The 27,644-nt window shown below is 40.6% G+C and overlaps 1 protein-coding gene across 2 annotated transcripts in view; it reads left to right on the top strand.

Annotated features, from left to right (window-relative positions):
- Positions 1-27,644, top strand: part of Efemp1 (EGF containing fibulin extracellular matrix protein 1) — a 60,988-nt gene that overhangs the window by 10,499 nt on the left and 22,845 nt on the right. The gene's annotated exons all lie outside the window — the stretch shown is intronic.

Genomic DNA, 27,644 nt, shown 5'->3' with positions numbered 1-27,644 from the left:
GGGTCGTTTGTTTGGGACTTGAAATTGTGCTGTGGGCCCACTCCATAAGTGCCCCCTCTGGTCTCTCAAGATTCTTTGTTGTTGGGGTTGCCACTAACTTAATTTCCTCACTCGACAGTAAAGAAAAAAGAGGGGGTCCCACTTCTCTCCACCTTGAAGGATGGCTCCGTGTTCACATGGTTGTTTCTTTTAAAGATCTCCCTTCAGCACTTTTTGCTTCTATCTCTTGCACCAGGGCACTATCTGCCTGGGCTTTTCTGTTTCATTTTCACAGAGTACACATAACTGTGTATTCTAAAAACAGCTGCCAACTCCTGAGAGCAAAGTGATAAGAATCTTGGCCTCTGAAGGCATGTCAGGTATTAGCTAACTGGACTGTGCTAAAAGGGATTGTTTGTCTTTTCCTTCCTGGCAAATCCCCTCAGATCTGCTGGTGTGGAGATTCTTGAACTGAGAAAGGATCCTAGATTTCTCTCATATTGCAAGGGGCTGAGTAGGTAGCTCCATGGGATGGGCAGCCTGGCAAATACCAGACACACTGGGCAGTGGGCGGGGCCTAGAGCTCATGACTCCCTCAAGGGTTAGTGCCATCAGGCATTAGTAGGCCACACTCTCTCTCTAGTGCTTTGTCCTATTCTCACTATAAAGATCGGAACTTTTAAATGGCTTATAAGTGAAGTGAGGAAGCCAGCCATGTTCTGGTTTTTATTATTGATAGTCTGTGGGCAGATCTGAAGTCACCCCACATTAAGAGCTAACTCATGCGGTGACGGTGTCACCTTTCAGGGGATCATCAGCAGAGCATCTGTTTTGTGTTACTGTCATGAGTCAGGGTTCCAGGGCTGGTGATGAATGCTCCGTCATCGGCTTGATATTCTAGTATCTAATAAACTGATTAGGTTACATGAGAATATATGTATTTGAATGGATACTGGTGAAAGCTCCCTTCAGTTTATTTCAGATATACCATTTTTAGTTGCGTTATTTAAATAAATTAACTTAGAAGGTTTGGTTTTTTTTTTTTTCTGAAATAAAAAAATCTTTAACGAAGTAATTTAGATTTTTACATTGTGTTATTTTTAGCTCTTTAGATATTGGCTACTTTAATGTTACTTGAAAGAAAAAGAAAGAGATAAAGTATGGTTACTTAGCAAAGCAGTTCCTCATTGGCACATCTGGCTGAATTCAGGAACAATGCCTAAAACTGAATGTTCTCGAATAAAACATATTTAAGACACATATTGGGTATATTGGAAATACACCATGCATAGTGAAAATGAGATCCTATTTAATTTTCTTTTAAAATATTTAGACTAGTTGCCTAGACAGTGTCTAGGGATGGGACCCCATGGAATTTTCGCCCTTCCATATTAACATGCCCATTGGGATCACCATGGTTCCAGTCTTATTTATGCAGCCATTTCTTGGAGAGACTGTTTCCACAGCAGACAGCCTGGTGTTCTGGCTCTAACAATCTTTTTGCTGCGTCTTCTGCCATAGCTGTAGGAGCTGTGTTGTAGATGTGTGCTTTGGGCTGGGCTCACCACAATCGGTTGATCTCTGCACTTCGTTCATTTGTGGTTTTCTGTTATTGTCTCCATTTGCTGTAGAGAGGCTTTTTTAGTGAGAGGAGGAAGCCACACTCACCTCTGGGTGTAAGGATGATTTAGGATGTAGGAAGGACTCGTGCTGGCCTAACAGAGTGGTGCTAGTTGATTCTTCTCGAATACCCATGATCCCACTAGCTCTGGAAGGTCGGCTAGGCTTACAGTATTGCTGTGACTTTCCTCCTGTCCAATGGGCCTTAAGTCCAATTAGACAGCTGTTGCTTAGCACCAGGGTGTGTGCACCACATTCTGTGGCTGTATGGATATCTTCCTGAGCTAATCATTGTCATGGTTCGCAGGTGTTGTATCTGGTAGGACTGTTTAATTGCTTCCTTCTCTTGGCAGCTTGCACGATATTTTCTGGAACCATAGGCGCTAGACCAAGGAAAAAGGTTTTCAGGTCAGCTCCAGCTCAAATCATCCAGGTCATGTATCTTAAGTATGTGGAGTCTTCAGTGATAGGGGCCATCCTCAACCTCTGAGAGGCCACCAATGGCTACGTAAATCATCTACATGTTTGGGGAATCACTTGGACTACCCTGACCACCATTCAAAAGGAGGCTTTCCATGCCCTGTACTGAGAGGGTTTTTTAGCCTGTGATTCTTGTAAGAACAGAGAGAGAGGGGAGGGGAGGAGAGGGACGGAGGGAGGGAGGAAGGGAGGGAAGGAGGGAGGGAGAGAGGGAGCGCGCACCTATGGTCTCTGCAGCTACTCCAGGTCACGTACTCACATCTGAGGACTTGGAGCTAGGAATCCCAGATGAGAGAGAACATGCTACAGCATCTTTCTGGGTCAGGACTACCTTACTCAACATAAGTTTATGTGTGTAATACTCAATGTAATCTTTCCTAGGTCCATTCACCTGCCTGAAAACGTTATGACTTCGTTTTTCTTTACAGGTGAATAGTATTCCAGTGTGTTCAAGGAACCGCACTTTTATTATCTGTTCGTCTATTGAATGGCATTTAGGTTGTTTTCCTGCATACTAGTGATAAGCCTCCTTATTCATTGTCCAATTTGGACTTGGCAACTGTCAAATCATACATACACACCATCAACAAAAACAGACTGGGCAGGCTGTATTTATATATGTATATATACACATTACATATACATTCCCTACATATGTGATGATAATAATGAGAGAAAAATAAGCTTTCAGCTTGGAAGCAGCGGTTACATCCTGGAAGGGGTTAAATGGAGTGTGCCTGGCAGGGTGTGTGGGGGAAGAAAGGGGCACACAAGGGAGAGGGTGAAACGCTACTATTTCAATTTAAAATCTTTTTGTTAACCCACAGGAACGGACATAGCTAATTAAGAAAAAAAGGAAAAGGTTTAAAAGTCATTAGCCACATAGGTAGGACACAATCCCAGAGTAGTGTAACAAATATGCTGCACACTCTAATTGAAAGTCGTATCTTTAAGTAGTCATTTAACTGTTTTTCCAGGTCACTGCATGGAATCTTATGTTTATGAAAATTAATTCTAATACCAAGGCTACCTTACAAAGTTAGTTTTCACATATTAAAATATCATAATTCTCAATTTTCTATGGACTTCTCAAAATTACAAATTAGAGTTTTTTAGGCACCTTGCTTGTAGAAATTATGAATACATAGCTATTTAGTATGTATACATAGAATATTTTATATAAAAAGTTCTGAATAATTCAGCAGAACCTAAAGTTTGCTCTTGGTGTCTGAAGTATGGAAAACAGGGTTAAAAGATTTTTAAAGCTTAAGTTGGATTCCTTCCCAATTTTGCAAAGTGCCCATAAATGTGGATTTATTTAATGGTTGATAATATGGGTTATTTTGTATGATAACAGGAGAATAATCTGTCTAGGGATCTGTCAAATCACACTTGTGCCCGTTTATTACTGAGCTAATCAAGGGTACAGCTCCATACCTTCTAATTGCCTGCACATGGGTGACACTCTCCTGGCCAGCAGCACAAAGTAATGTTTTACAACCAGTGTGGAAGTGTGGGGACCTCCGCTTAAAGCAATTACATGCTCCAAGGACCTATATTCCTGACATCACTGTGCTGCTTGAGGAGCCCTCTGTTTTAATAAACTTCTCTACTCCTGTTTAAGTGTGTCCAGTAAGCCAAGCACATTAACCATGGCCGCTGCATTAAGATAAATGAAAGCTTACACATGAGTCATAGCTGTGCAAAATTATTTTCCTCATATATTTTTCAACAGGTATATTTCATCATTACATAATCCAAAACTGAGACCATTTGTACAAGTGCCGTGATTTCTACTTTACTTCTGTCTCAGCAATGCTTTCACCCACACCACGCCAGGAACAGACACTTTCTAACCACTTCAGAACCACTGAATTTTCTTTTTCGAAGTAGATTTTACTCCTTTCTATGTGTCTTTCCAGGGCTTTCAGTTTTGTTGGAAAACAAAAGTTTTCCAACTTGGAAATTTGGAAATTGTGATACAACATCCAAAGATCAAGCTTTGCACATTGATTTTTTTTAAAGCAGTTCTTGATAAAGGAGAGTTCACTAGGGGAGACATGCTGAGAGTTGTATGTGGCTGGCATCATCCTTAGCAGATGTACAATTACATGGCCATTGCAGTGGTCAGTGTCCAGAAGACCATGTGGTATTATCTACCTCGGAGACAACAAAAATTCATCTAGAAAAGCAAATTGGATGCATAAGAGGTGCATGAGAACCTATCAGTGGCTCATCTCTAGTTTTCTACATTGTTATACAGTTTCTGTGTGATCTTCCTCAAAGAAAATGGAATTACGAAACACTAGCTGGCCACGAATGAATTTTTCTACCATATAGAATTTTCTAAATTTCAGCTTTGTAGAGGAAACATCATTCTGAAACTGCAGAAAGAGAAAATATAAATTGCCCATTTTAAAGGAATTTGTTTATTTCAACTTTTTTAAAAAATGAAACATTTCACATGGTTTTTAATTAAGATATCATTAACTTGGCCACCTTTCACAGGGACAACTACTAATTGGTGAAAAGAAAAATGTCATCAAGAATGAAGGTTCAGTAGATAAAGGCACTTGTCACCAACTCAAACAATCTGAATTTGACCTCCCAGGTCCCTCATGGTGAAAGGAAAAAGAACTGGCTTCTGAAAGTTGTCCTCTGACCTCAACATGCAGGCCATGTCATGCACACACACAATCAAAAAATCATTGTGATAAAAAAAATTTTAAAGATGAAATAATGAACTTAGTAAAGTTAGCCAGTGAAGGTGATTATAGCATCAAGTCCAGAGGGCAGAACCTGGCTTGTATTATGGATAATATATGTACATACATATGTATGTATGCATAATATAAGGCACCAGAGAAAATGTAAAAATACTTTAGGGTCTTCAAGTGTCTTTGTCTGCCAAAGCTGTCCTGATGTTAAGACTGAAGATCTTGTTTCACTAGAATCACCTAATGCCAAAGCAAATAGGATGTGTGGCCATGCTAGCACAACTCTAGAGCCCGTGTGTCTCGCAGTAAGAGGCTGTCTAACATTAGAGCTAGTTGTTCAGGCAAAGGCAGTGTCAAACTAGTGACACTATTTGTTGTCTGTGGGGGGGGCGGTTGTATTCTTTTTCTTTAGTCAACTTCCAACTGTCTTCTTGGTGATTTCATTCTGCTTCTTTTATTATCTGACACAGAAGCAACTAAAACACTGAAGAAAACCTGTCCTCTTTACACACTCCAGCCTGTCACCCACTTAAGCTTACCAACCAGACTTCCACCATTTGGTGGACCTTGTGCTATGCCATGCACACTCACAGCTAAAATACTGTGTTGAAAAGGGAACAATTATGCATATACCTCTTTAAAACCTGTGAATTAACATGTTCAGCTTTGTACATGCTAGGGAAATACTCCTTTTATTTCTTTCATTTTAAATGGATGTGATGTCATATCTGAAAGAATATTTACAAATTACAGTGTAATCAAGTGGCTCAGCATACCTGGCATTGTTCTTAACAGGCAGCTTTTAAGTACTATCCTTTGTTGATGTGACTGATGTCTTTAGGGTCTCTGGATGCTTGGGTTAGTTTTGTGAGGAAATGCCTAGCTTTTGTTGCATATAATTACATAGCCCAGTAAAGAGCTTTGATATAAGAAAACAGATATTTTAAGAAAGGAAGACTATAATTGTGTAAATTATTATATTAACCTAAAAATGCTTTAAGCAGAAAGAAAAATGGGCATTTAAGCCTTTGAACATCTGAAATTTCTCTAAAGCCATCTTAATAGGTAGGACTGAAATGAAAACTTGACTAATTTTTAAATAAATGGATGTATTGTATAGAGATGATTGGTTTCCTAAAAATATAATACATTTTAAAACACTATAGACATTGAATTTCTAGTCACTGTCAGTGAATTTGTGAAAAATATATGTACATATCAGATTCACGTAAAGAAATGCCACTAAAATGTCTTCATAACAGCTGGAGTGAAAGGATGGAAGGGACCAATGTGATTATTCTCCTGCCTGAGAAAACTGTGCTATCAAACTCTGGACTCCACTGTTTTCAAAACCATGACCAGAAGCATAAAGCACACTTGGTCACCTCCCCAAAATGCAGATTTCTGGGTCCCACACCTATAGGATCAGAAAACTCTGGAAATAGGTCCCAAACCCAGGCTGTAATAGTCCTGTGTTTCTGAAAGCTGCCCAAACCTGAGAACTTATGCCCTAACTTAATCTTAGCTTTAGGACGCTTCACGGGCCATATAAACCAGAAGCCAGTGTCAGGATTCCCAATAGGCAGGAGTAAAGAGAAAGCATAAAAACCACATGCCTCTGTAGGTAGGATACCGCACTTCCCTTCTTTTTCTACTGCTGTCACTAGCACACAATTACACAGCCATAGCCCCTACACAGATTGTATCTCTAGACCAAGGAAATAATAAAGTACAAGCCCAAAGAAAGGGAGTGCACAGGAGAGCCTTGCATCTCTCCAGAAAACCTGAGGAGATGAAATCTCTTAGTTGCCAAAGTGAAACTGTAGTTATGCTTTCTGTGATGACTGGCCTTGCGTCTTCAGTATGGATCTCCCTTAAGCTCGTGACAAAGACTTGTGGTAGGTTCAGTTCACAGTGGGCAACAGAAGGGATAGAAGCTGGCTCTGGTGGTGGCCCCAAAGCATCTTTCAGCTACCAAAGCATTAGGGAATCTTCCCAGTACCAGATGTGCAGGTGGCCAGCACACACTGTTCATACTCTGTAAGTCATTAGATATTTGAAAAGTACATTTGTGTCTTCTTTTCAATATAAAGTATTCAAAGGTGTGCTTCCCACCACGGGAGGAGAGTCTTGTTAGGACTAGTTAACACTTAATCTGTGGAATGAATTTCCCTCTCCCCACAGAAGTACAAAGTAGCAGATTACAGTAGAATTGCAAGCCTCGGTAACTTCCGGAATGTACAAGAGTGCTGGCTCATGGTTCTTAGTCCAGCGGACAGCCCCCAGCTCTATCCTCTGAACTCAGTCAGTCCCCTTCTGTAGGACTCGCCTTTGCACTTGTTGAATTACTGGCATGGCTTTATTCTTTGAAGCCAAAGAGTAAACAAAATCTGTCCCAAATGTGTTTGATTTTGCACGAATGTACAAATAAGTTAGTCACAGCACATCTGAAATCCATTAGCACACTGCTTTTTCCAGGAGGCAACTGCAAATTGTACACTCAAAAGCAAAACTGACCAAGAAAACTGCATGCAAACATTTACAGAAGAAAACCCTGCCGTTACAAGAAGTTAAAACAATTGCAGGTTTGTAGTTCAGCCCTAATTGAGATGTAAACATGGAGTGAAAGCAGACTGAAACACACAGGAAAGCGAGGCCGAGTACCAAGAGATTTGCAACAGCGTGGAACTCTTCTTTCATCTGAATGGAGATGAAAGGATGAAAGGACAGTGGATCCATGTTGCATAACTGAGTGCTAAATAAAGGAGAGTGAGAGAGAGAGACAGAGAGACACAGAGACACAGAGACACAGAGAGAGAGAGAGAGAGGTCACTTAAATTCTAAAACTTTAGCTGCTCTTCAAGTAGTTGTACACCCATGCTAGTCTGGGCTAAGCAGACAGCACTCAATTATATATAATACAAAGCTATTTACCAATGTGTCCAACAAACTCAAGCCTGAGGGCTACCTTCTGTTGTTATTTGATAAAGCCAACATGATGAAAGGCATTTTGATAGAGTCAAAAGGGAAAAAGAATCATCATAGCAAAGTACTTAGAGAACTCAGCACAATGGAGCCACGATCTGCAAATAGCAATAAAGCAGGCAACAGTTTAGCTAAGTAATGCATGGGCAATCATAAGTACCTGATAAACTGTTAAAAGTCAAAATAAAGCTAATTTGTGACACAGGTAGTCTCACAGATTGCTACAACACGTATTCAGACAAAAAGAAAAAGAAAATATGCCCCAAAAAGCATGGTCAAAGAAAAAAGTTCCTCCTCAGAAAGGAACGTTTGAGAGAGAAGGTTGGAGGAAAGTTGGGAGATAACTTGGAAATTAAGATTGAAGCCACCAAGGAAATGATTATCCTATAACCAAGCATTGTGTCTGGGTACATTTTGCCTCAGAACACCCTCACAGGCAGTTAGTTGCTTCTGGTAGGAATGGGAGCAGTATTATGAGGGACAAGAGCCAGACCACAGGAGTCTGTGATAGCCCCATGCCTCTTCCTAACTTACTGAACACTGATAAACACCTTCCTGGGCCATTTTATTTAATATCAGAAGAACACCAAAATTCTTTGTTTACATAACTTGACAGGTTTTTTTTTTAATCACAGAATCTAAGACCACAACTGTCCTTGAGGATGAGCCATTGAGTATTTCATGTGTCAGGCATATGCCCCAGCAGGAAGTACTACAAACTCTCAGAGTAGCCCCAAAGTAGTTACTGAAAGATACCAGTCCATCTTTAGGGAAGGGGATCTTGGATACTCTGTTCTATCTAAGCTTTTTTACTGGAAAGAAGGGTCCATAAACCCTATTCTTTCCAGCCCTGAATTATTATGTTTTAGTAAACACTGGTAACTAAACAGGTTGGTTTTAGTCCTAAGGGAAAGGAAAATTGGAAATATTGAAGTTATTTGCTGACAAGCCTTTTGGGTGGTGACGTCAGAGAAAGCCTTGCTCAGAAATCTGGTGATAATGAAAACTTGAGTTGGTGAAACTTGAATGTTCAAGATATTTGAAATAAAATAATCATAAGGCTGGAATTTTTATTTACATTTTATTGCATCTACTTAATTAGTGTGTGGGCCCATGTGTACATCATAGCACGTGTGTGGAGATCCAAGACAACTTCCAAGACTCCGTTTTCCCCCCACTACCATGTGGGTCTTAGAGACTGAACTCAGGTTGTCAGGCTTGGAGGCAAGAGCCTTTACTCGCCGAATCATCTCTTTACACCTTCATTTGATTTTTTTAATTTTAAAAACATGTAGAGCTGAAGATGATGCACAGGGCCTTGCGTATGCTAGACAGGTGTGCTTCTACTGAGGTATACCCCAGAAGTGCTTTCATGGTTTTATTTTATTCATTTATTCCACGTGTATGAGTATTTTGACTGCATGTATATCTGTGTACCACATGCCTGCCTGGTGCTCTTGGAGGCCAGAGGAGAGGATTGGATCCTGTGGGACTGTATTAAAAGATACCTGTGAGCCATGATGTGGTGCTGAGAACTGAACCCAGGTCCTTTAGAAACGCATCAAGTGCTCTTCATGGCCAAGCCATCTCTCCAGCCCCTGTGTTTTAATGTTTTTATTGGAAAACAACAAATTATATATTTCGAGGGCACCGTATGTTTTTTGATAGATGTGTTCATTATAGAATGATCATATTAAGCTAAGTATTGTATCTACTACTTCACATACTTTTTTCCTATAAGTAGTTAAAATTCACTTTATTATACATTTTAAAATATACAATAAATTGTTAACTATAGTTATCAACATGTGAAACACATATCAAGAACAGTATCTTCCAGTCTAGCTGAAACTGTACCTTTTCCCTGGCATTTCCTCACTCTGCCCCCTCCCCATCTCCTGCTTCTGGTAATCACACTCTTTTTAAAGTTTGGATTTCTTCAGGCTCTACAATTGTGAGATTTTGTAGTCTTTCTGTGAGGCTCACAGATATTGCTAAGTTCTTCGATATTCTGAAGGAAAAAAAAAACCCTCAAATGATGAAGGATGAAGGGTGCTGAAATATAGTAAGAGAAGTAAGGCAGGCTGAACACAGGGCAAGCATGGTGAGCCGTATAGCTTGCCTGTGGAGGAATAGCAGGGTGGAGAGGAAAGAGAAGGAAGCAACTTGACTGTGGCTATCTTCATGCACAGATATGGTTTACCCAGTGTGGGCCTATTATGTAATCCATGAGGGCCAGTGCAAGAATACATAGAGCCCCTTGCTCAGAAAATCAGGGGGATGTCCATCCCATTTGGGAAGGTGGTGTAAAGCACACAGCTGTGTCCTTCTGCACCACCCCCCCAACTTGTCATGTTTTGCATTTGCTTATGGAAGGACAGTCTAAATAAAGAAAATTTTTATTCTAAAAAAAAAAAGTGGTGAAATAAAAGAAAGGAAGAAAGGATAGAGCAATTTATCTCATGTTGGACTTTCCTCTTACTACAGGCCAGAGGTTGTCCTCTACACTTAGCATCCAGGAAAATCACTCACTACGTGTAGCTACGTTAAGGAAGATCACTTCTGATCTAGTAGCAGGGACTAGGGAGGACTCAAATGCTGGGGAGACAAGAAAGAATGCCAGGGTCTCAGGATCCCCAGAAGAACCACACCTTTTGAGAGTTGAGACCTGGCTTATTGTTAAAAAGTTAGCAAAGTAAAAGTGACTAAGGAGTGGAATTGCAGGCTCCTATAATTTGTGCCACTTGCTTCATGCTTACAGAAGAATTGCAACACAAGTTGTATACAATTGAGTCTAAAAGGGCTCTGAGGGCTATAATGAGGTAAGTTCTCACTCTCTGCAGCTGAGCGTGCTGTTGGTAATCTAACCCAGCTCCCTGGAGGATAGCCATGAAACACAGCCCAAAATGAGAAATCTCTCCAGGAATCCTACTCAGTGTCCTCCTTGGAAACCAGGTCCTTTGCATCCTTGATTCAAGACCATTTTTCATAATCAGAGATCTAAAGAGATACTGGTGCCTAAAAATGGGTTTCTGTTCCATTTTCTATTTATTCCTGGTAACCTTGTGATAATAGAATAATCCAGAAGTTGTTGAAAGATGGCTAAGAAACTTCCTTCTGTGGGACAGATGTCCTCTTTCTTGTTTGGAGCTAGTATATTCCAGCAATCTGTGCCTACACACATGTACACATACACAGGCACCTACTCTGGCATGTCTGCATACATGTACTTGGCATTATTTGTTGTAGGGAAGTGCCCAGATGAACCTGATCAGAGACAGACTGCAATCCCATACCCACCATTCCTGTCAGGGAAACTTGAAGACTGTCTCTCACAAGAGAACATGGCACCTTGGACAGCTACTGTTCTATTTGTTCAACAAAGACTCTTTAAAACAGTTTATCTAGACAGGGTCAAACAAAGTAGAAATGAGGCTGATAAGCCATAACCCCTGGCTTTGTCATCACACATTTCTAAACCACTGGGATTGCTTCTTTAGTAGTGTCAGGAAAACTTTTCACAAAGAAAAAAAATGTTTGAGAAACCATGAAGCAGACTAGAAAACAATATCTTAACTGGGCATAGTATTAAGTCTCCAAACCCTGACATTCCTCAGACTTTGGTACATTACATAGTTGGAGGAACGTGCTCAGTGAAGCCCCACTCAACAAGCAAGGCCAGAAATGCCAGTCATTCATGATGAATTAAATTTCACAGAAAATCTCTGGGCCCTTTTTGTTAGAACAGTTCATGACCTGTTGGAGCACACCACGCCTAGTCCAGCAGGGAAGCCTCCTGAGAAAGAGTCCTCTATGGGCTCCTAACCGTGCAACCTTTGTGTTGCGTTCCAGTTATCCAATGCCTTACCTGCACATCCAGCCCGAGTTTTTTTTGGGAGGTGGGGGGAGCTAATGAGAAAAAGAAGCTAAATGAAACCTGGGAAATTAATTGTGGTGCAATTTAAGATGCTACTGGTAGTCCTGGAAGAAAAGAAAAGAAAAGAAAGATTATTTGGTGAATAGCTCATCCAGAAAAAAAAAGAGCTAAATAGAAAATCTTTGTAAAATAAAACTCAACTCTAAGTAAACTGAAAAATCTTCCCATTGGTTTTTCAGTTAAAGCATGCTAAAGAACTGTGTGAGCGTAGCAAGGCAGTCATTTCTGATAACCCAGCCTATCACAGGTGTCTAATATTTTAAAATGGTGACCAGAATGCTGCTCTATTAGAAAAACCCAGACTGTTTAGTTTACTACTACTATCATTTACAACCAACAGTAGAGTTCTAATAAATGGTTTGAAAAAATTATTGGAAAATCTGTTTGTGTATAAAACTGGAGATAGGCAGACACGCAGGCTACGAAAAGCATTGTGAATCCAGTACAAAATCACTGTAGTTATATATTGTCCTTAGCAAACTATAGTTTCTTCTCTTGGGCTTGTAGTATCCAGGTGTAGTTTACAGTGAGTAGAAATAAGGGGCATCTCCACAAAAGGAAACCTGAATGATGTGTGACCTTTTTTTTGCAAAGCTAAAACAAAAACCAGGTAACAATTATGAAAAAAAATGGGTAAAAGTAAGTCAAGCAATAGGCCTGCCTCCTCCTTAGTGCAAGCCTGGAGTTTGGGTTTCTTTTGCAATAAAACTGGGGAATCTAATTTTTTTTTAAATCTGAATAAATGATATATCACAGTTCTGTCAAAGCTATTATATTCAGCAGGAAGAAATTGCAACTCTCCTCCCTTAGAAGCCATGGCTTTTTTTCTGTGTGTTAGAGACTGAGTCAGAGCAGAGGAGAGAGACAGAGTTTTAGCCTGGGAATGCTCACATCATTAACAAAGGCAGAGAAGGACACAGGACACAGTCTACAAACTAAAGAACCATAAACCTTAGTGGTGTAAACTGCTTGTACCTGAAGACCTGAGAAACTGAGGTCCACTATATAAGTCACAAAGGTCAAAGGTCTGAGATCCATGAGCTCTGATGCCTAAAAGCAAGATAATGTTTCTAATCAAGGAAGTGAGAAGCTAGGTGCCTTTAATCCCAGCACTCAGAGAGGCAGAGGCAGGCAGATCGATGTGAGTTTGAGGCCAGCCTGAACTACAGAGTGAATCCAGAACAGTCAAGAATACACAGAGAAACCGTCTGAAAAATCAAAAAAGGATGGGGCAGGGGGGGGGGGGACAGGAGTGAGGCATGATTTACCCATCCTCCACCCTTTTGTGACCAGTGCACTATATTATCCACATTGGTAAGGATGCATCTGCCTAATGTAGGCTACCAATTCAAAGCCTCTCTCTTTTGGAAACACCCTTAAGAACACACACGAAAAATAACATTTCACCAGTAATCTGGGCAACTGTTCGACCAGTCAAACTAACATATAAATATAACCATCACACCCCGTAACTATAACCATTGCCCTTGGGAAAGTGTAGCTGTTGAGAATATACAAGTGACTAAAACAATTACCAGGTAGTATTTGGACGAGATGATAAAGCCAATCATGAGACTTCTTGGCTTTCTCTGCTGTGTGACTCAGATACCTAAGTAAATCAGTTGTGAAATTTTTATTAAAGATTACTTTTAAATTGTATCTAAAAAACATTTGCATTCCAAATTCAGTTTAATGTACTTTTTAAAAGTTCTATATGCTCTACCTGCAGGACCAAAGACTCTCAAATTTTAATGAAATTTACAAATTACCTGAGGACCCTATTAAAATAAAGAGTCTGACTACATCCCATCCTGACACCTGGCATTGCACATCTGTAACAAAACATCTCTATCTTGATTGTGGTAAAGAGCTTGTCTCCCACGGCTTGCCGTGTGCTCCCCACCAGGAAGCCGATATGGCGATTTACTCTTCCCAGTCTAATACAGCATCATCAGATCTGCCCTGTGCTGCTTTTTCTTCGGTCAGATGCTCTGTTTCTTCATTAGAAGTCAGCATGCAACAACTACAGCTGTGCTGCACAGGTATTTCCCTTGCGTGCTACTGAAGAGGACTTTCCTCTCTGGCGGAATGCTTGCATGCTTGCCCACTCAGGAGGAGTCCAGAGGGCAGCCTCTGGCAGCAATGAGTGCTAGAAACTCCCTGAAACTAAGCAAGACACAAAGAGTTCTATTCGGGTCCTCCCCTGAGAGATTCGATGACCTATTAATCTGGTCTCTCCGAGCTTCAGTTTTCTTAGCTCCTAAACTGAATTGTCATATCCCATTGTTATTGCAAACAGTACAGAGAAGAGAGACAGAGGCTTCATCTAAGTGACATGGTGGCAGCACCATGACTCTTAACTGATACCTATGCAGCTAACAGTTTAAACTGTTTGTATTTATGGGAGTTCTTCTTTGCCTCAGATAGTATTTTTATCAGGGGGGGAAAAAAGCAGCATACCAGGGCAAGTTAAAATCTGCCCTGAGAGGAATGCAGGTGCATCCTGTGATTATAAAAGTATTAATGACTCAGAAAGAGAAAACGAGACATTTCTAATGACCTGGAGGTTTATTGACAAAACAGTTCACACCTAGAACTGGCTGTCTACTGGATGTCTGGACCAAATCAGCGAAGCGTTAAAGTCAGATCACTGCTCTCTTGTCGGCAGGTCCCGGCATGGGGAATTACTGTGCTTTGTGGCACAGCCCAGGACACCATTTCCATACTGGCTCAGAAGAAAAAAATGTTTTAATTTTGATGCACATTAAATAACTGTTTGCATGTGTTAGCAGGAACTTCTTTATAAAGTGGAAGTACCCAAGTTAAGGATGACAAACCTCTGTTGCCCACATGATTCCAAGCTGAGATTTCTTACCTTCCTGGCCTAAGAGTGCTTCTCAGTAAGGAGCATTCACTTAAAGTCTAAAATTCTTTATATTGTGGGCTTTTTTCAGCTTTGCACAAAAATCAGGTTCACAACCAAATCGATATATCCTGCTTTGCTTCGTGTGTTATTTATGGCCCCATAAGGAGGGCCATATTTGAGTTATCTGTTGTAATACGTAGAAGCGGTAATCAGCAAACATGTATTACCATAGGGCATGAGACTTAGCAGCGTCGCTAGTGTGGGTTTCTCCACGTAGCAGCGGTTATCTCTAGGCTTGACTAGGAAAGACCCACCTCCTCCTTCACTTGTTTTGCTCCTGCCTCTGCCTGTCATGAGTTCTTCCTCTACAATTCCTTGCTACATAACATTTCCCCATGCAGCATTCTCCAGTGTGCAGCATCTTTCGTTAGAGGGCATAGAGACGGGAGCGAGGGAGAATGGTGGCTAAGCTAAACTCACAGCCCTTTGTAACATAATCAAAGTGGCAGCCTGGCTCTTCCTTCAGAATAAGTTGCTGGGTCCAGCCACACTCAGAGGAGGGAATGCTGAGAGATCGGCATCACAGGGACCCAGGTCAGAGGTGCCCACAACAGTCCAATTAAAACTCTTAAACTGGCTGGGCAGTGGTGGCACATGCCTTTAATCCCAGCACTTGGGAGGCAGAAGCAGGCAGATCACTGTGAGTTTGAGACCAGCGTGGTCTACAAAGTGAGGCGAGGACAGCCAAGGCTACACAGAGGAACCCTGTCTTGAAAAACCAAAATAAAATAAAATAAAAAGCAAGCAAACAAACAAAACAAAACCCTCCAGAACTGCACTGACCAAACTTTATGCTTAAATCTACATTTAAATGGTTTCATAAAACAAATATGAATTAAAACCAAAATGCATGCCCCTTCTCAGGCAATGTGACAAACGGGGCCCTTCTCTCAAACTCCCAATCCAAGGGCAGGCAGCGTAGGTGAGGAGGTCCTGCTTGTTTCTCTCAGTTCCTTTTGTGGGAGTCATTCTTTCTCCTTCACTGACTTAAACTGCACAAATACTATCCACTCCTGCAAATATTTCCTAAATAATTCTGTCTTCGTGGATTCTAAAATTTTCACTCCACTGTGCACATAAACAGTACCCATGTAAAAAAAAATGGGAAAGTACAACAATCCCCGTTAGTGTGTACTTGGTGCTTGTTATATAAAATAAATACAATACACACGATTTCTACTTTATCACAATTTTGTTTCCGGACACCGTGTTAGTTGTGTGTTTCTTTGAGACTCATAGATAATTGTCCTTCTCACCCATTGAAATAAATCTCTGTTCTGTTTTGGTCACAGTTTTCTTCTCACAGATTATTTAATAGCCTGCACCTAGAGTCATCATCTTAATGTTTAAATGCATTCACAGGCTTTTGTTTTGTTTGCAACAAAAGTTTGCTAGGAGACCTGTCCCAAATACAACCTAATCTTGAATAGATGTGTAAGTTACAAATTCAGAAGCAACAAAATACTACATGGAGTTTTTTGGGGTCCTGAGAATCAAGTTTCTTGATGAGAAACAGGATGGTGACTTAGTTATTAACAAGAGACAATGGATAAAACTGAATCACATCCTACAGAAAGGAAAAGATACATGACCCAAACCGGAAGTCATCGAAGAAACTGGACAATGTATGGAGACCTACAAATCAGGTGATGATGTGAAGGGAGGGCCACCAGCCATGCTGTCTCCCCAGTAGAATAGAGCCAGCTTATGAGTTAGCCAGAGCAAAAGAAAAAACAAGAGTTAATTCAGCTTTATTAACAATAACAAAAGTCCAAAGGAAGTTGATTTTAAAGAAGGTGAGGATAGCATCCCAGGGAGGCTAATGTGCCCTATGGGGCAGGCAGGATGAGCTGGCTTGGCTATCAGCTGGGATCCCATTGGACCTGGTTCCCCAGGAGCACTGTGCTCCTGTGGGTTCCTGCTTTCTGCTCTCCACTTGCTAGTAGGCCCTCCTGACAGAGGCAGCCTTACTGTGTTCCCTCTTCATTGCTAACTCTAAAATGACAGGCTAAGAATTATCTTTTCTGCTACTTACCATGAAACACAGCTCCAAACCAGTTTATTGTAGGTTTCTGAGCTTAACCACATAGCTCACAGCTGAGTGGATAATCAATCATTCTATGACTAAACCCATCTGGAACAAATTTGAAGAAGTGGCCATGTAGGTTTCTTTTTTGGGGGGAAAGAAAAAAAGAAAGAAAAGAAAGCTAAACTGAAACCAGAGTTGATCTTTTCAAAGTTTTAGAAGGAAAAAAAATTATAAAACACAGCAACAACTTTCCCCCAATAACTCATGCACACACTGCAACGTGTGTGTAGACTTGTCCCCACTTCACAGTGCATTTAATCATTGAAATACCCTCTGTATATTTCCAGAGAGTCCACTCCCCAGAGAATGAGATGTCAGTCTCTCCTAGGCCAAAAAAAAAAAAAAAGAAAAGGGGGTGGTGGTGGTGTCTCCATACCATCATAACCTCATGCTGCTCTTTAATCCCCCACATGCAGGCTTTACTGTGGAGTTATAAACCCAAAATAGCCTGTTTTCAGGCCTTTCTCCTCTCTCTCTCTCTCTCTCTCTGTCTCTGTCTCTGTCTCTGTCTCTGTCTCTGTCTGTCTCTGTCTCTGTCTCTGTCTCTGTCTCTGTCTCTCTCTCTCTCTCTCTCTGTCTCTCTGTCTTCTCTCTCTCTCCTCCTCTCTCTCTCTCTCTCTCATCTCTCTCTCTCTCCTCTCTCTCTCTCTCTCTCTCTCTCTCTCTCTCTCTCTCTCTCTTTCTCTTTCTCTCTCTCTCTCTCTCTCCACTGTAGGCACTAAAGGATAACTTAATATTATAAGGGCCTTAATTTGAAAATATCCTATTGGTTTTTGAGAATTTTGTATAATACGTTTCAATTATATTCAGCATTCCTGCCTCTTCCCAGATCCATTCCACTTTCCCTTCCCATCTAACTTTGTATCCTTTAAAAAAACCCATCAGAGGCCAAACAGCTCTAGCTGTGTGGCTTTGCACTGGAGTGTGGGTGACTTACCAGGACCTACAATCGTAGGGAGCTCCGACTCCCTCTTCCAGCAGCTAGCGATTGCCCCCATCTCCACGCTGAGATTCTTCCCGCTTGGGTTTGCACAGGTCTTGTGCTGCCACAAATACTGTGAGTTCATACATGCAACTGTCCTGATGTGTCCAGAAGCCAGGGTTTCCTTATAGGACAACATTATTCATTGTGTCATCCACTATCTGAGGCTCTTACTCTTTCCACCCTGTCTTCTGCAATGACTTCAGAGCCTTGGGCAGAAGAGAGTACAGTATATCTGTTCTGTGGAAGGCGAAGCAGTCTGGAGTCTCTTATTCAGTTGTATCTCGTCATTAGTCATCATCTACTGCAAATAGGAACTCCTCTAACGTGGGATGAGAGATTCATAATCTATGGGCATGACAATAAATCGTTAGGAATTGGTTTAATTCCATAGGACCCTGATTATTAAGAACTCTATCTTTCTCTGCTACAGTACAAACTGGGAGTAAAGTTTTAAAATATATTTCTTATGTGTGCCCCTAAGTCAGTACTATTCATGTGTTCATTTAGTCAGTGTATTCTTGTATTGATAGACTCACACTGAAGCATTCAGTTAATATGTGTTCAAGCAGTACCAACTTCATAGGCACATTGCCTTCCTTGAAAAGACTTTCCAGTCTAGCGGGAAAAGTATGAAATTGTCAAGTCATCATTTCTATTTTATTTCTTTATTACTTTGTTTTGTTTCAATTTTTTCAATTGGGTTTGCTGTGTAGTCCTGGCTGTCCTGGCTGTCCTAGAGCTCTGTAGACTAGGCTAGCCTCAAACTCAGAGACCTGTCTGCCTCTGCCTCCCAGGTGCTGAAATTAAAGGCATGCTCCACCATCACCCTGGCAAATTTGTAGATGTTAAGTGTTCCAAATGACTCACCTCAATAAGCCAAGTCAATAAGCCTTGCTGAGAAGCTCTTCCCAGGTCAGAGCAGCCCTGAGGGAGTCATAAAGGGCCGCTGCAATCAGGTGGCTAATGGCATTCTTAGACAATGGGTGTCATGAATGATGAACTTGATTAAACAATCTGAGTGAGTGGAGGGGGGTAAAACCAGGCAGGTTTTGCCAGGACAACGCTTGAGCTGCCTGCCACATGGTATGAGCCCTGTTACCACTGTCTGGGGTCAGAGAGAAGGCAACCTTTGTGAGCAGAGCAGGGGACGAGAATGGAAATGTTCCTGCGTGATAGTTTAGGTGGGACCCTGAATTTTTGGTTAAGCCATTTAGATACGGCCGTAACAAAAATTTTGATCAAAGAGTGACATAATGAAAATACTAGCTCCAGATAACTATATAATAAATGTGTTAAATTGTTCTAGTTTTCACTGTGGGATAGAGAATGTGTCAGTCTGGTTGATAGGCAAGTGGATTGCTCCAGAAAGAATGGCAGGGCATTCAAGTACTACCTATGAGGAGGTAGCAATGCTAGGAGGTGTAATATGGACAGGTTGTTTTCAGGATCATAGTGACTAGCTCAAAACTATTTTTAATACGTACCATTTGCTATTTTGCATATGAGTGCTTCTCTTGATCCAATGATTCCAAACAAGGTAACTGCAAGGAGGGTCAATGATTTATAATATACCTAAGCAATATCTGTATCCATATGTATTATAAAGATAAATAGCAATTGCACATCCATGCATGGTGTGATTTCTGTTTCCAAGCCTCATGAAATAATAAATTAAGAGGTAACTAATTCTTAAATGATCTTTTGGGCACCCAGCCTTTCTGCCTCATGCTCACATCATTAAACTATAAGGTGTTCATTAGTTGTAAAGTCTGACTAGAGGGCTACAGAGCAAGTTTCCAGCTATAAACTCTAAGCATAGGCTGCTCACAGCCATACTGTTATTTTAACATTAAGGCTGACCTCGTCTAAACCCAATGAACTCTAGGCTAGCGTGAGTGTAAGGCTCTTGTGATTATATGAAATTTTAGAAGAAGTCAATTGAGTCTCCATGTCCTTGGCCCTCCACCATTCCCTACCATTCTTCAGATAGGAACAGGGAAAGAATAACCATATTTTAAAAAGAGGAAAGCAGTAAGTTTCCATAGTGTCTAAGGGAAGTACATCTTTCAGTTAAACATTGTCATTATTAACAATAATAACTTTTAAATTATACAGGAAAAGAAGTATAGTTTAGGAGTCGGGGCAGGGCGGATACACTAAGCTAATAAAACATAATTTTGAGTTCATAAGTATCTATGGTTTGTGGAATAGTCAAAGAAACTAGCTGAATTTAGATCTCATTTCACTAAGTTGTTACTCCTTTGTCTCTGAAGACTAGTACAAACTTGTTTGCAAAGGTGGCAGCACTTGGTATGTCTGCTGACTGGCCTGTGTGAGCCAAGGTCATGAATGTGCTTTCACTCTGAGGGTGAGATCCTTCTGAGCTCCGGTCATGGTGGTCTGAGTTGCTTTTATGTTTCATATTGGATTTGGGAATGAAAAGAATGAGATGGATTCAGGCTTGCTTTGTCACAGTTGAGGAAATGTCACCAACCACAAATAAGGTATCCCTACACAGGTCTTTAAAATACAAGGTTATTCACCAAGCCTATTGAGCATGGACAAAGCATAATAGGTACTGAGAAAACAAAGATAAGAGCTTAGGGAGCCTGCCTACATAGAGCTCACACATGGGAAGAGGCAGAAATTTAGTATGGCACCACAGCTACTAAGTCCCATTTTAGGAACTTCCTGGGGAAAGTGACTCCTGGCCTTCATCTAAGGAAGTTGTAGGAGTCTGATTTCAGAGACTTGAGGTAATGAGAGAAGAGGAAAAAAGTGCCCCAGGCCTAGTGAGAAATGTTTGCCAAGGCTGTAAGTCTGGTGTGATTTCAGAGTATAGAGAAGACACAGGCATCAAATCGAAGTGCCTCACATGGCAAGTTAACAGTTTGGGTTTTATCCTGAAGCAAATATGTCATAATGAGTTTCCTTAGTAAACTGAGAGACACCCTCTATCCTCTTGGCTTGCATGAGTAAATGCCCCAACATAGTGTTAACTTTAAAGTAGTTGCTGAATTATAATTTACTAACAAGATCATATACTTTAAATAGTTAGAAATGATCTTATTTTCCATTTATAGTCATGCTATGTGGAAAATTCAGTATGGAGTTTCTTCCCCAAATAGCAGAAGTCTGTAAGTCTAACTTTTCATCAAACAATGCAGCAGAAACAAGGGCTCAGGAACACTTACAAAAGAGAAGGCAGAGTTCTACCCCCTTGGTAACGGGGAGTCATTTCCATCACTGCTAGTTTTTCTCCACACAGACCCTAGATGTAGTTCTTCATTGTTTGGTTGGTTGGTTTGGTTTGGTTTTGGTTTCTTCTATAAAGGATTTCTCTGTGTAACCCTGAGTGTCCTGGACTCACTTGATAGAACAGTCTTGCCCCAGACTCACAGAGCTCTGCCTGCCTCTACCTCCCCAGTGCTGGGATTACAGACATGTGCCACCACACCCGGCTCCAGCCATAGTTCTTGAAGGAGTTTTTACTATTTGAAGTATGTGCTATTTCACAGCTTGTATTAAAACTGAAACACTGATTTGAAAACAAAACTGAAATTTTTTGCAGGAAGAGAGTCCATATAACCACCTTACTTGGCACATTCTCTATAGTTTTGCAAAAAAAAAAAAAAAAGTATCATAGAAATGAGTTAACTGTAAAGTATGATGAAAATGTTAAGCATTGTTTGCCTTGAGTGCCTTGTTTGCTTATATTATAGAGTATTAGGGCATCACTAGGGATGTCTTATTGGTCAAAGGAATCTGGGAAAAGAAGCATAAAGAAGGTTGAGATGAGCTGGCCCTGAAGGGGAATCTATACTGATGAGGTAGAGAGCTGGAGGAAGGCACATTCAGAGGCAGTCAAGTGACAAGAGTGTGTTGCACGTGGATGTACCACGGTGGGATGGAGAGTTGTATAAGATACAGTGTTGACCAGAAGCCAAACTAAGGCCATTTTGTGTATGGAACCACCTAGAATGTCTCAGGGAAGGTTCAGAGAGATTGTCTAAATCTTATTACCATCGAAATACATAGTCAGAGCCAGGTGTTGGGATCCCTGAGAGCCTGGCAGCCTTAGCCTCTCTAGGAAGGTGAAGATGTCAGGAGCAGTGCCCTGGGCCAGAGGAAATGCAGCTCCTAACAGCTGTCCAGGAAGAGGACTCAAGGCCTGTGGCCCTCACTGAGGAAGCAGCTGTCAGAGCTTTCTAAGTAGAGCAATGGCCTCAAAAGTAATACAAAATTAAATATTAAGATAACAAAGGAAGTCCCTGTCAGTCCTCTTCCTTACACCTTTACTACAGGAACAAGAGATAAGTGACATGAATGTATATGACTCTTCTCACGTTTGGTATCCAAAAGCAAATGAAAGTTAACTTTCAACAAAGTACTTCTTAGTATGCCATGGTTTGTTACCTGTAAACATCTCAAAACCTGAAGGCAGCTGTCAATCAAAACACCCTCTGTGCTGTGGCCAAAGGGATGCATCATTGACACACAGGCCGGCATTGTGTTTTGAACTTCCGCATTGGAGAAAGCAGATAGCCTGTGACTCTAGCCCACTTGTTTTACTTTAACTCTGAGCCTTTTCCTTAGAAAAAAATGCAAAACCCTTGCCCTGCCCTTATAGAGATATTTTGGTGTTATTGGAATATATTCTCCATTTCTTCTCCAGTTCTGAGTTATAATTTCATGACTGCCTTGAAAGACAGTGACTATAACACCCTTAATGTAATTTAAATAAATCAAAGTTGTCACTTAAATTTGTATATTTATACCCGTTCAATAGCTAGAACTTACTTATGTAATATCACTGTCTTGGATTCATATTTCAGTCCCAACTGGAGCTCTGGTTAGTACTGTCTGCTAAGCCCTCTTTATAAACACCAATACTTCATTGCCATGAAGGGACACTATAGCTACGAGCAGTCCTTTCCTATCACAATACATTATAAAATACAAAAGATGCTAGATGCCTTTTTTGTTTGAAGGTTCCCAATCTCTTCAATGAGAAATAAGTATAAGCAAGTCTGACTTTTTTCATTCTCGTATCCAGTCACCTGGAACATGTCAAAAGGAGAGATGGCCGTACAGTGGTTGGTGACCCTCCTGATCTGGCTTCAGCTATAGCAGGCCATATCCAAAACATGAATAAGCAAATAAATGAAAATAGGATGTCTAAAATGAAAATTATGCTGACACCATGATGTGTGCAGCTTCCTTATTTCCTTCGATCCCACAGCAATATTAACATGGCCTTTTCATGCTGAGCACTCGCTATGGCCCAGGACCAGTTAGTTAACCATCACAATAACATTAAGAAATCGGTAATGTCTCCACCTGATAGATTGTGGCAGCAAGACTTGGAGAGGTCAAATAAGTTTCCTAGGACACAAAATACAACTGTAATTCTGTTTAGATTTGAGACCTATGTGGTTAGAAAATGTGTGATCTTGGTCTGGGGAGATGACACGATGACAAAAGTGCTTGCTACGTGAGTGTGAGCATCTGAGTTTGGACCCCAAGCACTCAGACGAAAACCAGGAGCAACAAGTCTGTGCCCCAGCACTCTGAAAAAAAGGAGACAGACCCTAAGGGGCCTTCCTGGCCAGCCAGTCTAGATGAAAGAGGGGAAGTCCAGGTTCAGTGAGAGACCATGTTTCAAAAAGTAAAGTGGAGACAGACAGAAATGTGGGGGCACGTAGCACACTGACCACCCTCCTCTTTAGGTACAGGCATAGGCAAGCACACCCACACACACACAGGTGTGTACACCTATATGAACACGTGTACACACATACAAGGCATGCATATACACCACACATACACACAGAGAACAGAAAGCCACAATCCCACTCATTCTTCTGGCTCAATCCTATTTCTGACAATGAGCTACGTGGGGGGGGGGGAACATATTCTGAAATTCTAAGCCTTTTTAGACAGATCAGTTGCTCCTTCAAACTTGTTTCATGGTATAAGCTATACATAAGCATTTTTGTTATAAGCAAATGTAATAAAAATGCCATCTCAAATAAAAGAGTTTAGAGCTTAAAATACTAGCAGTGAGAGACTAGCTTGCTTCCTCTACTTCGAACGATAAGGAGACCAGTGATGGGCAGCCACTGACAGGGACCTCCACATACCTTTTTGGCAGCCTCATCATCGTCTACATTAACCACATGTGGGCCTGAAGCCAACAGCCTTCATTTAAAGGTTTCCATAAATAAAATATTACATTCCTATGGAAAAATAATCCTAAGGTAATTTTTAAATTAACAATATGAGTTGCTCACATTTTCCATTTTCTTCCATATTTGTGTAATATGATATGTTCCATACATGTGCCACATACAGCAATCATTAAAGTAAATGTGAGAGAGCTAAAAAAAAAAAAAAAAAAACCGCACAGGCTCTTTTTCATCTGTGTTTACTCACGCCAAGAAATTCCCTTGAAGACTGGCTTATTTAGCATCCACCTTTAACACATCCACCATGCGGCTGGCACGGCGCCATCTGTCTTTGGAATTTTCCAACTGAGGAGCCCTGTATAGTGCATGTCTCCCCAGGAGGTTTTACAGTTTACTTTGCCAAACATGCATTAAGCTATTCTAAAGTCCTGGCAAGCAGGTAACCTCTCAGGTGACCTCTCAGGTACACAGAGGTGCATTTAAACACCAAGTGCTCCCTGTCTAACAATCCTTCCCTCCTTCCCAGAAAGACAAATCCACTTTCAGATTCTCCTTTGATCCAACTCATTAGAGAGAGAGAAGGAAAGTTTGATGAAAAATAAAAAGGGAGGGAAGAAGAAAAACAGACCAGAGACCCTGAGCTCAAGAAAACAAGGACAAATTTTTCAGATTTTTCCAGGATTCAACATTTGACTTTGGAGAGGGGAGATGAGATTGGAGCTGGGAACCAGACACTTTTGAAAACAGTACCCAAGAACTCACCAAAGAAACCCTCATTTCAGATTGGGAAGAGATCTCAGAGAATAATACATAGCTTTTAAAAAAAACTTATCTCTCTCAACAAGGAAATATAAGATAAAGGGCCCCAGGTTTATTTAAAACTTCAAAGACCATTCCATCTGTTGGTATGCAGAAATCTCTAGACTCAGAACTCCCACGGAGCCAGCAGCTATATGGAGCAGGATTTTCTTTTGTCCCATGTCATCTTTACACTCTTCCAACTGATACTTATGAGTTGCTCAAACTTTCACAACACAGAGAGAGGAGAGATCCCACCATCTACGTCAACACAATTTACTGGAAAATTAAATTTAACTTTGTAGGATGGTATCTTGGGGGAAAATGGCAATGGTTGAATGTTTCTTCGTGAAATATTAGTTAGTAGTTGCTCACATTTAATATTTTGATCACTGAGAAAGCTCATGCCTTGGCATAATAAAAAGGAAAGTGTCTTCATTCTAAGAAAGCCTGGTTACTGGGCAGACAGCAAGAACTCAAAGACACATGAACTGCTTTTTCTGCTCCAGGAAAAGGGAGAAAATAACAGGCCCTTGAGAAAAGAATGTCTCTCGGGATATTTTATCAGGTTTGTCGGATGTTGCAGGGTAAATGGCAAAGGGTAACTTCCCAACTGTACAAAGACACACATATGTGTGCACACGATGTACCAAATAAACAAATGTGCAGATGCATAGTCCTCCTGAGCCCTTATGCATTGCTATTAGAATAAATGTGGTGTTTATTTTCCCAATTGTTTTTAGTATTATAATTAAAGGAAAAGTTAATTCTATGACACAAAGACATCCACCAACAAGATTAAAAAGTCATTTTCAGTGCCACTTTTGCATGTAGCACCTTATTGCTGTTTTCAAACACAGACAAGAAGACAGGTCCTTTCCACCTGCTGAGATCCCTGGTGCAATGGTGGGCATTACTTCCACACACAGCAAAGCCTCTAATACCATCTTTTCTTGGCTGCTAAAGAAAACTCTAGCTACCTTGAATTTCTTCTCATTTCTTCTAGATCAGCCTTCTGGAAGTGGTATAGTTGAACGTTTCTTCTCTTCTATAAAAAGCCTTTCAAAAATGCTAAAAAGTGTTCTCTGAGCCAACTGTGATTCTTATGGGTTGAGCACAGGAGAAAAATCAAGACCGCCGTCATTGGGCAAAGGTGTGGAGGTTTGCACGTCATTCGGAAATGCAGTCTTCTCCATTTTCACTTTTACTACCTCTCTAAGCCATGGGCTTCCAAAACAAGAGCTTTTCTAGGTTTATTGCTGCCAGCATTGTCCTTCTGTTTCTCCTTCATCTCCATTGTAGTTTGAGGCCATAAGGTACAGTCGGTGCTCTACCACTTATCTCTACCCCTGGGAAACATGATCTCTTTCCCTCAACGTTCCTCTTTAGATAGATAGATAGATAGATAGATAGATAGATAGAATCTATATCTTTGGCTTGTCCTATGGCCAGCACATACTACTTCCTGTTAATGTCCTTCCATACACCAAAAGCTTCTGTAGTTAAAAGGTTTTACTCATGTTTTTATTTTCTCTTCATTTCTGAATAATTTATGTTGATTCTCTCAGTTCCTGGGAGAAATGCATTAAAATCTTACCATGATTGTGTTTTGTTCTTTTTACCTTTCTCTTTTACTTTATTTATGATTATATGCATTTAAATTAGAGTTTATATATCTCTCTAAAACTTCTGTTGTTAGTACTATTCTTGATTTATTCCTTATAATTTCCCCTTTGAAGTCAATTTTATTCAATATTAAAATTACAAAGCTCAACTTGTTCTGGTTAAAAAAATCTGTCTTTTTCTTTAATATCCATACACTTATAGTTATATTGTATTGCTTGAAATAGAATGTTCATGCCCTTTAATTAACTGACAACTTTTAAATTATTGTTAGTTATTACCACTACTATTATATGTGAACGATGGGAGCACTATGATGAACAGTGTAAGACCAATCCTCCTTTTTCACTCTCACATGGGTACCAGAAACTGAGCTCGTGTCATCAGCTTTCACAGGAAGCAGTTGTGATGGCTGAGCCTTCCATCTGTCCAATCATCTTTCTAGAGACAGCATGTAGTCCACTTCCGTTCACTGTACTTACCGATAGGTATAAAACCCAAGCAACCATTCTACTATCTGCCTCTCTTGCATATTTTAACTTATTTTTTTTTCTCCTTTCTGTCTTCAGTTTAAATTGACAAGGTAATTTTGTGATTCTGTTTTTGCTCAGTCAGATTTCTAGTTTTGTGTTATTACTATTCCTTACTGTTTTCCCCCATGGATAGCTCAAATGTGCATCCTGACTTATCAAAATCCAAAGTATGTTGGAATTTTAACCTTTCCTGAACACTATTTAAGCTCCACTTATCCTGCCAATCCACACACATTTTAAAAGTAGTTTTAATATATCTGGGATGTGTGTTGGTGTGCATTTATGTTCATATGTGTCTGTGCTCATATGTGTTAGTGTTCACATGTGTGAGTTTTCATATCTGAAAATGTAGGAGCCTCTGCAACCCAAGCCTGAAAGGCCTCAGGTGTCAGTTCTTGTCTTCCATTTTGTTTTGAGGGTTTCTTGTTGCTTACCACTGTGATTTTCAGGCTAGCTGGCCCTTGATCTTTCAGGAATTCTTCTGTCTCTGCACCCCAACTTGTCATAATCACCTTGAGAGAACAGATATAGATCCCAGATCATGGGTTCTGAGGATCCAAACTGGTGCTCACCCCTTCCTAGCAAGAGCTTTTCTCCCCTGAGCCACCTTCCAGTAATCCCCATGCACCTATTTTAAATATTTCATAAATCACGTGCATTCCTATATATTTTAATTTTATATATCTTGTGCCTCTGAAAAACTAATTGTTGTGTTTTCTACAGCCATTGTTCACTTCAATTTACCCACATATCTATCCTCTGCCACTCTTTATTCTGAAAAATT

This window comes from Acomys russatus, chromosome 22 (assembly GCF_903995435.1).
Source record: "Acomys russatus chromosome 22, mAcoRus1.1, whole genome shotgun sequence".
In the NCBI taxonomy this organism is placed as follows: domain Eukaryota; kingdom Metazoa; phylum Chordata; class Mammalia; order Rodentia; family Muridae; genus Acomys; species Acomys russatus.
Note: the sequence above shows the minus strand (reverse complement) of the source record. Positions and strands in the feature narration are given on the sequence as shown.